The 14,514-nt window shown below is 34.6% G+C and overlaps 1 protein-coding gene across 2 annotated transcripts in view; it reads left to right on the top strand.

Annotated features, from left to right (window-relative positions):
• LOC118203139 (isoamyl acetate-hydrolyzing esterase 1 homolog) overlaps window positions 1–14,514 on the top strand; it is a 90,859-nt gene that overhangs the window by 15,206 nt on the left and 61,139 nt on the right. The gene's annotated exons all lie outside the window — the stretch shown is intronic.

The raw sequence follows: 14,514 nt of genomic DNA on the forward strand, positions 1-14,514 counted from the left end.
TTTTCATTTGTAATCTACACATTTTATTAATAGAAAAATTTCCTTTAGTTTCCCTAATTTTAATACCTTTTACCCCTTAAGTTCGTTGGCAAACCATCTGTCAAACCTTCTAAAATCATTGAAACTTTAAAATTTTCTTGAGAACAAAAATGTGCACTTTTCTCAAAATATTTTTACAATAGTTAAAATATTTTTTTTTAAACCAAAAACTCTTCAGAGTATTATCAACACTTCATAGAATAATAGACTTAAATAAAAATTTTGTATTCTCAAATTTTATGATTATCACTACACATTTCAGGATAATATCAAATCTTACTTAGAATACTACTAATTAGAATAAGACTTGAAATTTAAATAAAATCGTAGTTACTTTAACATAATATATTTATACCAAACTATTGTCATAGCATCTTAGTTCACACACTGAGAAAAAATAATTTCTTAAAATCTGTTCTTTACTTGGCTGTTGAGTACACTATTTAATCCTGCTTGTTTGTGTGCCGTTAAAAAAAATACAGCATAAATGATTGAAATTTTTCAGCTTCTTTCCAGTAGACGATATCCAAATCATGCGGTTCTAACTATGAGACGCACTCAAAATGCAAAGACAAAGCTGTATCACAATTCTTCAATTGCAAAAAAAAAAAAGACACAACTTGCACTTAAAAAGTTCTTTCACTTCCATTGGTTCTTTCACTTCCTCTTTGGGTACACCGATCCTTCCGACTCCTTGTGATGTACCAGCTTTTGTCCGGAATAAATAGATTGGTGAAGAATCATAGATGTAGTTTGTAGCTCAAAAGTATCAGAAGATCAGATAAAACAGGATCCGTTTATTATTATTCAGGAGAAATAACAATTACAAAAATCTGATCTCCTGAGTAAATAAAAAAGAATTACTAATAACTTTTTGTATGAAGTTTACTGCATCGTTACATTAAAGAAAAGACCCCGATATTCATTTACGAGTTCTTTTATAGCCTCTGGAAAGGCGGAGCTTCCAAGAAATGACGTCAGCCTCATCAGCCATTCTAGTTCGCTTTAAATATCTCCAGAACATTCTATAACTGTACATGTAAAAAAAGGCGGGAAAAAGAACTTGACTACGGGGCTGTAGATTTAATTCCACATACTTTCAAATAAGAGACCGTCACCGTTAAAAATGAAAAGAACATACAGTTAGAATTTTAAGTGTATTCTTGACTATGGAATTTTATTATTACATACATATAGACTTTTCATCATTTAATAGTAAAGCTAGGATTCACCATTAAAGCATTCTAACTTGTTCTAACTGCATAAAAGCTAGCTTTGCATATATATATAAGGGGACTCTATGATTGTGGGACAAAGTTGGAGGGGTGGTTCAGCATACTAAAACATGCATTTTGTGTATAGGAGTGTAGGGTTTAAAGTGACATGTTAAGGCACGAATGCAAAAAATGACATGGGAGGAAAAATGAGTTTATTTACAAAATCAAGACAAAGCTCTTCTTTGCAGCAATACAGTATTCACAAAAAAGGTTCAAAAGTATGAAAACCAACAGTAATACAAACTGTAGAATACAAATGTAAGAAACTTAATAAAGCCAAGCTATTTGAGATATGGGGGCCCTTTATAAGTCTGTAATACTATATTTTAATTTTTGGCGGGCCCTAAGCTATAAGCTTGTGCAGCTTATACGTAAATCCAGCATTTTTAAATACAAAAGTTTAAGAAAATTCATGAATTATGTCATTTTTTCTTTGGTTTTTCCTACATTCCCTTAAATAATGCCCTCATGTGTGGCAAGTCTGATTACCTCACCTGATTTTCATTTTTATTCTATGACTGCTTCATTAGTGGTGCTTTTGTCATCTGAGTGATGGGTATTTTTTAGTTTCTGCAGTTCTGATGACTTAATTATTTCTGGTGGCTTTTAGAAATTAGAAATTTCTTGCTATTATTGTTTTACATTATCACATGATATACTTAGAAATTCAGAGAGGATAATTTGAATTCCTCCTGTATTGTTTGTTCATTATTAACCTTGATCAAGAAACCTTAAAGCCAGTTTATGAAACTTAGAAGCAAAATCATTTACAGTGTCCCAGTCTTTTGAGTGGAAGGAATAAATTCAACCAACTTTTCATGAAAAGTATCCTCCTTTTTTAATCTGGCTATTAGACTTGCTGTAAATTCCTTTAGACCCATTTCATTTCTGATAGGAGGAATGTTTTTCACAAGATCTTTAGCCATACTTTAACATTTTGAAAGGATTCTTTGGAAGTGTCTACAGAGTAGAATTTAATGATACATTATTTTCAGCTAATCCCATTTAATGATTACTAAACAGTGCAGGGTGATTCATAAAGAAGTATACAGTTTCAATGCACTATAAATGAAGAACAATGTAAGATATATTACCTGTAATACAATTGTGTGGGATTATTTTAAGTTTTGTTAGAGACAGTCACAGATGTTCTCTATGTGAACTGGTAATCCATTTCCGCCTAAACGTGTGTTAAGGTATCTGAATCAAGTTCATCAATAGTGGCTGTGTTTCAGCTCTGGATCAACAGGAAGGGGAGGGACAAATACCTTGTCCTTTAGGTACTCGCACAGAAAGAAATTACAGTGTGTTAAGTCAGGACTTCTGGGTGGCCATTGGGTAAGTGACATGTTGTAGTCTGTGGCGCATCGAATCCATCAGTGAGGGAGATGTTCATTGAGATAATCTCACACTTAGGCCGACCAGTGAGGTGGTGCGCCATCCAATCGGAGAATGAAGTTGTCAGTGTCGTCCTGTAATTGTGACATCAACTAAAGAGTTAACACATCCAAAAAAGTGTCTCCTGTGACAGTTTGCTTGTGATAAAAAAGGGGCTGAACATTTCCTTTCTTGACCCTGCACAGAACACATTTATCTTAAGAGAATCTCGCACGTGTTGCACTGTGAATTTGGGATTCTGTGTTCCCCAAAAGCAAACATTATGCTAGTTTATCTTCCCACTGACATAAAATATTTCTTTATCGGTGAAAACTAAGTGATTGGCAAAATTGTCATTTTCAAAATGAAACTGCATGTTGGTACAAAATTCAAAACACTTTTGTTTTTCAAAGTCACTCAGATTTTGCAACACCTTCACTGTGTATGAAATCTTTTTTAGCTCTTTTCTCAAAATTCTCCAGACAGTGGATTGAGAAATGTGCACTAACTTGCCTTCCATGTTGATTTTCCTCGTCTTCGTTGAATGTTGGTGAAGACTCTATCAGTGATTTCTTGCAATACACTTGGTCATCCAGGACTTTTGCACAAACAGCCCATAATTTTTTTTTTTTTTTTTTCATTCCCTTGATAGATATATTTTCTATTTGGAGGTTCTTTTCTGAATTGTGATCAAAAATGCTGCTGCACAGCAGCTGCAGATTCCATTTGGCTAAATTCAAGAACACAAAAAGCCTTCTCCACTGCAGACACAGCCATTTTAGTTGACTAGTCACTTGACATGCATGCCGTTGCTTACATCACTTCTGTCAGGGGCGAGACATAAACTTTTAAGAGTACATCTGCCTAACGGTTTGCCCGGGTGGTGCATGTCTTTGACTGTTACTGTTTTACAGCATGTAGAAAGTGTATACTTTTTTATAAATCACCGTGTACAATACTAAGCAACATAATTTCCTCCCTTCAAAAACAGACTGTATCATCAAATTTTCATACATTTTATGTATAAATAATTATGCATTGTATAACCCTGTTTTCATTAAATTATTTAGAAATAATAAAAAAATATTTACCTGTTGTTTTCTGGTCAGTTACCCCTAATTTTGTGAAAATAAGTGGAATAAAAGCTAAGGGTGATAGATAGCAAATATCAGTTGAACAAATTGGGCAAAAATAAATTCTTATCTATTGCAAAACCATTGTGCGGTATGTATGATACCATTGGATAATGGAAGATATGACTAATAGATACTGTATAAGCTATCAAACAGGATAAAAATAAAAATTCAAATTAATTCTTGGGTTTGAATCGTGGAAAGAATATGTGATTTAGGAAAAGAAATAAAGACAGATGAAATATGTATCTGTGAAATGAAGTTTTGAAAATGTGGCAATGCTGGATGCATCTTATGAAATTGTGTTGGCTTTAAAAGCACAAAATCAGTGTCATAAAACCCTTTTTGTGATGGAAAGTTATTAAGCTTAAATATCATAAGACCCTTTCTGTGATGAAAGTTATTAAGCCTATCTTGACAAAGTTTAAAATGTCTTGATGATAAGAATGTGGAAAGAAAGGTTAACAAAGTTGCTCTATTCAAGCAAATGGTTACAGAAAGCACAAAGAAATTTTCCTATAATGATACTGAGTAACTAGAAGACCATGTTCATGCCCCCCCCTTAAAGCCTTGGAGAAATTTGCTGATTTATGTGTTGTAACTCAACAAAAATTTTATAAAACAAAAAATAGAAGATTTTGATGAACTTATTGACCTAGAGCCATTTCGTGAAAAAAACCAGATCATAAGATGTATTTGACAAGCCAAAGTTATGTCTGGAAAAATCAATATCTAAATTTTAGTAAGCTTGTTAGTATTTGCATTGATGGAGCACCATCAGTGACAGGTACAGTTTCTGGGATTGTAGCCTTTGTGTGAAAAATTTTTAGGCCATTCTTTAGTATCTCATCTATCAAAGTATACATGAAGAGTCTTTGTGTGGAAATACTTTAAATTTGAGCATGTCAGGATACCAGTTGTAAAATATTTGAATTAACATTATAGCAAGAGGGTTTAATAGAAAAGAATTCAGAGAATATTCTGAATTGTTAGATATGGAATATGGTGACTCTGGTCTTCACTGTGAGATAAACTGGCTTTCTAGAGTAAAAGTTCTCAGAAGACTTTGGGAACTGAAAGACAGTGTTTATAATTTATTTTATGACAAGGCTACCCTACATGAAGAAAAAAACTCCTTCTTGTGGTGAGAAATGGCAGTTTGATTTAGCATTTTTAGTTGATGTTACCAGCCTCCTTCAATGACCTAAATTTGAAACTGTAGGGCAAGAATAAATTTTTTACTGCATTGGTCATCAAAATTAAAGGATAATGACAGAAATAAAACGTAACTTAATGAAAAATTATTAATAGAAATTTGTACAAAAGCATTAGTTAACATAAATTATAATGTTTGGTAGTTGATTATTCACAAAGTATTGAAATTAAAACCAAATTTATGGGAATTGGAAAATGATGGAAAAATTAAGTTTTGGAAAAAAGTTTTCTTTAATATTGTGTACCATCACCCCAGATAGATATGCTTACCTCACATCTTGATTTCATAGACTTTACCAAAATGTTGATCAAGTCTTGTTGAATTGCGCACCACTCTTCTAAAAGTGCACTCTTCAGCTCCTGGAGGGTCCAGAGAGAAATTTGCTTCCCTAAGGCATCCAAGACTTGCTCAATCGGGTTCAAGTCGGATGAGTAAAGTGGTCAATCCATTCGAGTGATATCTTCTGTTTGCAAGTATTCTGACACCACATATGCTCGATGAGGTTGAGCATTTTCATACATTAGCAAAAACAGCACCGCTCTGCGGGTTCCGGTACCTCATCTACGTATCTCCAAGCGACCAGAACGTCCTTGAAAGATATCCAGCTGGGTGTGGCCATTTGTCATGATTCCTTGCCAAACTATTAAACCGCGGTTGCAGAAATGGGAAATTTCAAGCACAAGGAAAGGCAAGTCACATGTCCCTTCCTCTCTCCAGATCAAAACCTGTCTAGAATATATTTGGACTTGTCAGTAAACAATACTTGGGTCTAGTCATCATGGCTGCATTGAACATGATGACAGCACCAGTTTAAACAGGCCCATCTAAAAGCTTGAGTTAGTCATCATGGCTGCATTGAACATGATGATCACAGCACCAGTTTAAACAGGCCTGTCTGAAAGCTTGAGTGAGTGAGGCACAAACCATTGGTTTTCTCGCATACAGTCCAATCTCATTGAGCCTTCATATTATAATAGAATGGCCAATTCAAGTTTCTGTGGCAGCCTGAAGGTCAAAAATCAAATCTCTTGTAGTCGCTTCATGGTTTCATTGAGCCAGCAATGACAGAAAAGGGTCTTCTGATGCAGTTGTTGCTCTTGTTTGCCCTTGACCAGGCTATCCATCACCTGATCCAGTGATTAAAAAGAGCCTTGAAACCCTTGATATGACACTTTGAGGGATATTCAAATCTTGGACTTGACTTCCATCAATTCTACCAATTATTCATTACTTTTGACATCCACTTAAATGATGCCTTTGAGCCATAACTATTGAATACAGATCACTCTCAGAAACCATATTCATTTTAAACAACACAATTCCAACATGCATCCATTGCATACCACATTGTTAATAGTCAAATTTTCATACTTCTAGTGCTACACACAGAAGTACAATTTTGTGTTCAGTTGTATTTAATTAACATAAATAATTACAGCATTGAGCATTGGTTACAACATTAACTGAGTATATTTTTTCTCATTATCCTTTAAGTTTGATGACCAGTGTAGTTTAATAAATGACAATAGTGCATTTAAATGAAATTAAAACTAATTTAATCTCAATTTAAAAAGGGAGATTGTAATCATTTTCTAAATTTAAAAGAACACAATGAATCTGTTGGACATAATGGTGTTTTATAGAATATGCTGAGAAACTCAAATAATTGTAAGAATCATTTGTTTAGTTGTTTTTACCAATGGAAAAGACTGCATACTTGCAGTTATAATTTATCAATGCCCTGTGAACATTTTTCACAAATGAGAAAATTTGCTGTTCCTGCTATTTTGGAGCAACATACATACAAACAAACATTTTCATCAATGAAAATGATTCAGAACAACTTGTGATTGAGACTGTCTGAAAAACTGTGTGGTGCTTTCAGTAACTGACTACTAAAAGCACTTATATGACCATATACATAATAAATGAATTTATATATAACTTTAAAAAATATCCATTATCATATTTTAAAAGGGCTGAAAGCATATAAGTTTTTGTGGTGCATTTTAACTGGGAAAGGAAAAAATTGGTGCTTGAACTAAAGGTTGGTCACTCTAGCTTAGCATTATATGAAGTGGAGATGCGGAGTGCAGGGTTTGGATTAGAACTCTTAAAGGAGATGAAAAAGAAAACTAGTTACATTTCTATGATGAAGCTACTACCCTTTTATATCACTTAACTTTATTTTTTTGGAAAATACAAGTGTTTTGATCTTGTTGCTTGCATGATAAAAACTATATCTGGAGTTTTGCTGCAGCATACAGCATTCTTTTAGCTGTACTAATTAGATGAGGTCTTATGGGTCAAGATAGATTTTTAAGTAATGATTAATTTCTTGTTTATTGATATGATCTACTTAAGTATGTTATATACAATAATGTAACAATAAAAAATATTACATTTTTTGTAGCATCAGCCTGTTATGCTGTCCTTTGCCTTGTTGATCAAAACATGTATATTGTACTTTTGTTTCTGAATCAACTTACATATATATAAGGTAGGTAGTGAGTGGGGCACCAAAGACTTCACCATGGATTGCACAGGTACCGGCCCAACAAACAGTCTTTAGAATTAATCCCATTAGTGCATTGCTGAATTTGAATGGAAAAGGTAATGAGCTGTTGTTGAGGTTGAGACTCCTCTGATATCTAAATTGGATAGTTGCTACATGATGTGTTTCACAGTACACATTTATCTGGGCACATTCTTGATTTATTGAATCGTATAGTTGTACAGTGAGCAGACATTTCAACAGGGTTGCCACGCTACCTGGAGAACCGGGAAAAGTCAGGGAATTCGAAAATTGACCAAAAAATTCAGGGAAAAGTCAGGGAATTTAAGTATTTTTGTCAAAATCTGGAAAAGTCAGGGAAGTTCATACAATGATCCCGCCAAAAAAAGCGATTTTTGCGCCGACGTCGGAAGAGATAACTTTTTTGGCGAATTGCCTATCACGTGAGTGTCTGCTGGCATAGAGCCAATTTTCGCAGCTCCAATTTGATTGCCTTTTAGAAAGGCAAAGCAAGTTTCCCGCAACTTTTGGTTTCCAGTATTCTCGAGAATCGCATGTGCAGTGCATGAACTAAAGAAAGTACCTGTTCTCGTATAAAACAAAATGGGTTTAATCTTAGTATACGGTACCATGGAGGTTAGAATCAAAGAATATGTATTGTAAAGAAGGGAAACCTCTCTGCAACAGACGTGGCTCCGTTCCATCATAGAGGGAAACAGCTGTGCATGCGTGATATATCTGCCGCCAAAGCTGGAAACCGGTGTCGAAGTTCGAAGGTCACGTTATCAAGAGTTCATTAAATGAATATCCTTTAAAATTTCTTTAACCACTTGCGCTAAAAAGACGTGCCATGCACGTCGAGATGTTTTTGTTTCAAACTGCGAGCGACGTGAACACCACGTCGATAAGCATTTATCGCAAAAATGAAAATAACATGGTGCACACGTCGCCTAACAACGAGATTGTTTATTTCTCGAGTTACAGCTCTGGATTGCACTCGCAGATGCGGAGCGGCGTAAATGAGACACTTTACCACTTGCTATATTGTAGCGCACGGCACCGCAACCGTGAAGTTTAGTTTTGGCGCAAGTAGTTAAACTCAAAATTAAAAGAAAATATTTTTTGGCGCAAGTAAATTAATTCATAGGTTAGTAATTTTCAGGGGGGGGGGGAACTACGAAAATCCGTTTTTAAAATTATTGCGAAAAATCCAAGAAGAAACGTCCTTTGATAAAACGTTTCTTCTTGGATTTTTCGCAATAATTTAAAAACGGATTTTCGTAGCTTTCTTTTTGTCAAAGAACGTTTCTTCTTAACACGTTTCTCAATTTCCGGTACACATCGCGGAGAGGGAAATTCTGGCCGCCAGGTTCCGTCGCCAAATCCCTTGGCAAATTTTCCCTCCGCATTCTAGCGGCGTAATAGCATTTTACTTGTATGGAAAATTTTCTTCTCTACATAGACCAAAGAATTAGAGATTCTTTGCATAGACGTTTTTTGGTTAAAATAATCTCCATGTATAGATTTGGCGACATGATGATGCGCAGTAAACGGGTCATTTTGGTCTTGGCGACAATTTTCAAAATCGTGCCCAAAGCCTTACCGTATACTAGAATTTTACCGCAAAATCTTTTTAAACTTTTCTTTTTAATAAATACCTTGCCATTTTGCAGTAAAATAAAAAATAGTAATCTGTCATCTCGGCTAACCATGTAATATAACTATATTCGCTAAAATATCGTTGATTATTCTAATTCAATTTTTAAGTAATTATCTTTATTTTTATGTTATTCGTATAATTTAATGATGCTCCCTCTAAATTTATTAATTATTAGTAAATAATATTTCTAAATTTCAGGAAATTTTCTCTGGCATAATCTTGAAATTAATTCTAGCAGTATGATGACATACCATCACGAAATTTAATGCACATATTTGTTTCTTATGTATGCTGCGAACTAAATATAAAATACCTCAATTTATTAAAATAGATTTCTTTCTTTCGTTTAGCTGCAGAATGTCTGCAAAAAAAGCCTTATTTTTATTCCAGATTGGGAAGATTCTAATCTCAATCTTCAATGGAGAAAACAACAACTATTATAATTATATTTGTGTTTTCAAGTGTTAAGGTGCTTTTTTAAGAACATACCTCACACAAATTAAATTTACCTAAAATCTAACCTAACTATTTAGCATTGCGTTGTGATTTATAAGGACCGCATTAGCCTCGTGTTGAACTGGTGATGATCATGAGTAATAATTAAATAAAACATACATTTGTTATCCAATGTATATATCTTAAATTTTATTAAGTTTCTTAAGTGGAAAAGTAAACAAAATTATCAAACAAAGTATACCAAGAATAATTAAGAATAAATGTCCTCTGGGATTTATTGAATAATTAAGTGAATTTGCTACACAATACAAGTAATACCATAATTTACCTCTTAGCGTAGCCAACGTACATTACGCGGATAGACTGGAATTTTCTTGAAACGCGCCTGGAAAACCTGGAAAAGTCAGGGAATTTCATTCTCCTGTTTGAGTGGCAACCCTGTTTCAAAATGTAATGATCCGCATCACCCAATTCTCCACTTGAACATGTGTCAATATTTGCCAAGGTCCTCTTGCAGAAGTAATTCATGAATGGGCAATGACACAACAAATATTGCATTAGGAAACCTTGTGTACTTCTGGTTTTGTTATCTACTTTTACAAAGAACTCATGTATGCAAACCTGTTATCTCTTCATTCCACTTCTGTTGCCCAAAAGTTTGTGTGTGCACATTTAGTATATTCCTCAGGTGGGTCTTGGGAAATGGCATATCAATGAGTTCCATTTCCTTTTATACTGCCTCCTTTGCAGCATCATTACCTGAGTTTACACTGTGGTCTTTTATCCACGCAAGTGTAATTTTTGCATTTTGCATGTTTTCTGAGTATAAAATAGTTTTGAGTGCAATTTTTAGAGTTGTTAACCAGGTTACAGAGTGATAATATTGCCATCTGGCTGCCCAATTTAATTTTGATATAGGGGATTATCTGGTCATTTGCTGTTTTCACTGCTGCTGTTATTGCTGAAAGTTCTGCCTTATGAATACTGTAATTGTTTTTTAGGTATCCTTGCCATTTTATACAATTATTGAGGTTTTTTTACATAGGGCTGTAGACTTCTGTATCTAACTTTTCCATCTTTTTGGAGCTATGTGTAAATGTTGTGGTTTTGTTATTGATGACATGTGCTGTGTCTTGTTGAAATTTTATCCTTGTCTGCAGAACAGCAGGATGCGTGTTGTAGGGAGGGGATGCCATTCATATTCTTCAGTTTTATAAAGGTGGTCATCAAAGCAAATATTCTGTTTTAATTGCATAACTATTGTATGAATAACTTCCTCTATTTTTGTAGGTGTAGAGGGGTTGTTCTGACTAGGATATTGAATACAACTTCATTGTAGAAGATCTTTATGTTTTTCATAAAATAAACTGTCTTTGAATTGACGTTAAAATTCTCTTTTTGCATTCAGTCACAAGTATGGCCCAAATGGCAATGCCATAAGTCACTATTTTGGTTATTACTATGTTATATAAAATTTTGGTAATATGGGGGCTCAGACCCCAGTTGTATCCATGCATTCATCTTCGATTGAGTCCTGTTTGGTAAATATATGCTTTGATCTCTTTGAGATAGTGGATAAAATTTTGCTTTTGCTTAGTGTGGAGTTCTAGATATTTTATCATTTTTATGTTTTTAATTCTTCCATCTTCAATTTTGAGAGAGAGTTGTTTTGTAATAGTCTGGTCTGGTGTATGTATTCCCATGACCTATAACTTTAGTAGAGAGATTTTTAGTTTGTACTTTTTATGTACATTTTTGAATATATTTCACTTTTGGTTCTGCAGTTTTCTTGGAGTATCGCAATTGAGCGGCTGTTCACAATAAATGAAATATCATCAACAAATGCACTGATTTTTGAGTGGAACGGTCAATTTTGATTCATTACGAGGCGTATTCGGAAACTAAGTACCGTTTTGAAAAAAAAAAATAGTAAAACAATTTTTTCGAATCCAATTTTATTTTTACATGAAAATACATGTCTTAAACTATTTTCCAACATAGTTTCTGCCAATGATCAAACACTTGTCATAGGGGTGACCAGTTTTTGTATACCATCGTCAAAGAAACTTCCCGCCAGTTTCGATAACCACAACTCCACAGCATTTTTCGTGTCATCGTCAGATCCAAAGCGCTTGCCACCAAGCTCGCGCTTCATGTGCAGGAACAAGTGATAGTCGGACAGTGCCAAGTCCGGGCTGTACGGTGGGTGATCGAACTGCTCCCAATGAAACTGTCAAATTAACGATTAAGTGACACCAGCAGTATGGGGCCGAGCATTGTCATGAAGCAACACAATTCCTTTACTGAGCATTCCTCTTCGTTTGTTTTAAATGGCACACCTTAGTTATGTATCACAATATCGTGCCACATTAATGGTTTCACCTCTGGGAAGAAATTCGATAAGCAAAATGTCTTTCCTATCCCAGAAGACAGTGCACATAATTTTTTGTGGTGACATTGTCTCTTTGAACTTTTGTTTTTTCGGAGAATGAGTGTGTCTCCACTCCATCGATTATTGTTTCGATTCTGGTGTGAAATGACACACCCAAGTTTCATCACCTGTCACAATTTGGTTTAAAAAGTTTTCTCCCTCATCACTGTACCGCGTGAGAAATGTCAGGGCACTATCAAGTCGCTTTGTTTTGTGAACATCAGTGAGCATTTTTGGAACCCATCGGGAACACAGTTTGCGATAATTCAAGTGGTCAGACACAATTTCGAACAAAACAATACGTGAAATTTGTGGAAATGCCTCTGAAAGAGTTGTCATTGTGAAGCGTCTGTTCTCATGAATTGCTTCATCAACTTTTCTTACCAAATCATCGGTGACAACGGAAGGCCGAGCCTCGGCATGGACATTTGTTCGACCTGCATTAAACATTCTTACTCGTTTTCTCACCATTCCATCACTTATCGCGTATTCACGGTAAACTTCTGTCACTTGACGATAAATTTTGGCCGGTTTAACATTCCTCGCGTTTAAAAATTTAATCACGGCACGAATTTCACAGTCAGCGGGAGAACTAATTGTCTTAAACATTTTGAATGTGCACAGCAAACTGAAAACACAACATAGAGAAACCAAAGTGGCAACAATTAAAAGTCAGTGAACAAGAAAGACTAGTGCGCATGCGGGGGACGCCTACCACAGCGCTGCGATGGTGCTAGAATGAAACGGTACTTAGTTTCCGAATACGCTACGTATTTCGTTGACAGCAATGTTCCAAAGGTCTGCACTCATGCAGGATCCATGGGGATATACCCATGTTTGCTTTCAAGAGATGAGAGCATTTTTATATAAGATAAAACTATTGAAATTTTTAAAAAGTCATTTACAGTACTAAAAAAAATTGGGCAACTGATTTTCTGTCAGGCATGGAGAATAGATGACCACCACAGTGAGTCAAAAGTATGTCCATGGCATATTTTTAAGACTTATCAGTGGTTATTGAATTGTTTGTATTATTTAGAATTTTGATCTGTATAAAACTAACACATTTTAAATACATCCTTAATATGCCTCAATATGCTTTAAGGCTGTTATGTAGACCAACATGGACTGTCTAGAAAAATTTTAGGTATGAGGCAATACAAAACATCTAGATGTGATATGATACGAGGGGCGTAGCCCGACCCTCTTGTCATACTTTACATAGCCCTGTGGCCTTTTTCCGGGCTGTGCCAGAGCAAGCCAGAAACAGAAAGAGTTCCAACAAAGCAAAAGATATGAAGATGGTTATTAAAAAGAAACCAAGGAAAGCAATACAAATGTAATCGGCAGTATATACTATAATAATCGTTTTCTTATTTGCTGAATTAACAGCACAACAGGAAAGAGAAAATAAAACAAAAAACAAGACTAAAAATAACGGATTATAAACCAACTCAAAAAAAGGGGCAAAGAGAGAGAAGTTGCATGTAATTAAACCACTCAACACACACCCACACCCAGACAAAAAGAAACAAAATTAAAATCCCCGCTGCAAGCTTATCATGATTAATTCTCTCCATTATTTTCCTGACAAGTTTTTTGTCTTTTAAAATCATTTAAAATGTCATATATATTAAAAACATCACTATTCTTAAACTCATTCCTAATATCAGTAATATATTTACTTGTTTCTACATAATGTTCCGCAGTGCCCAGTTCTTTACAGATATCACAAAGGTCAGACTCTTGTAATTTAAACCTTTTAAAAAATAGAAAGGAAAACAGCCATGACCTGTAATGGTTTGATTAACGTTGATGTCATATAACCTTTATTTCTATTAGACTTGTCCCATTCCTCCCTCCATTCATCATAAATACAAGTGTTCATAATAGTCACAGCTTTCCTTGTTGATCCCTGTACATCAGTATCATGAGCATTAACATTGGTAATTGCCTGCTTGGCCAGTGTGCCCACCCTCTCATTTCCAAAATGTCCAATGTATGCCTTCAACCAATTAAACACAAAATTTTGGTCTTCTCTCATTTCTTTATATAATTCTTTAATATCTACTATTAGAAGACTATCTTGTTCAGATCGTGAGAGAGCTTGAAGAACTGATGGACTATCAGAGTAAATATGTATATCATATTGCCTTTTAATTCATTTCAATGAATAAATAATAGCCATAGCTTCTGCTTGGTAAGCTATATAAACATTAAATTTAAATTTATTGTTCTCGATCACTGTTCCATAATAATATATAACATTTGCGAAAGCAGGGGCATCCCCCATACTTGACCCGTCTGTATAAATGTCAATATCTCCTACTTGTGGAGCATCCAAATAATATGGAATAAAAATTCTTTCAGTAGGGTGAATCAGATTTAAATCAATTTTTTCAAAAGTACA

The sequence above is a fragment of the Stegodyphus dumicola genome, chromosome 6, assembly GCF_044657685.1.
Source record: "Stegodyphus dumicola isolate Sdum_Otavi_A_Nest chromosome 6, ASM4465768v1".
Lineage (NCBI taxonomy): Eukaryota > Metazoa > Arthropoda > Arachnida > Araneae > Eresidae > Stegodyphus > Stegodyphus dumicola.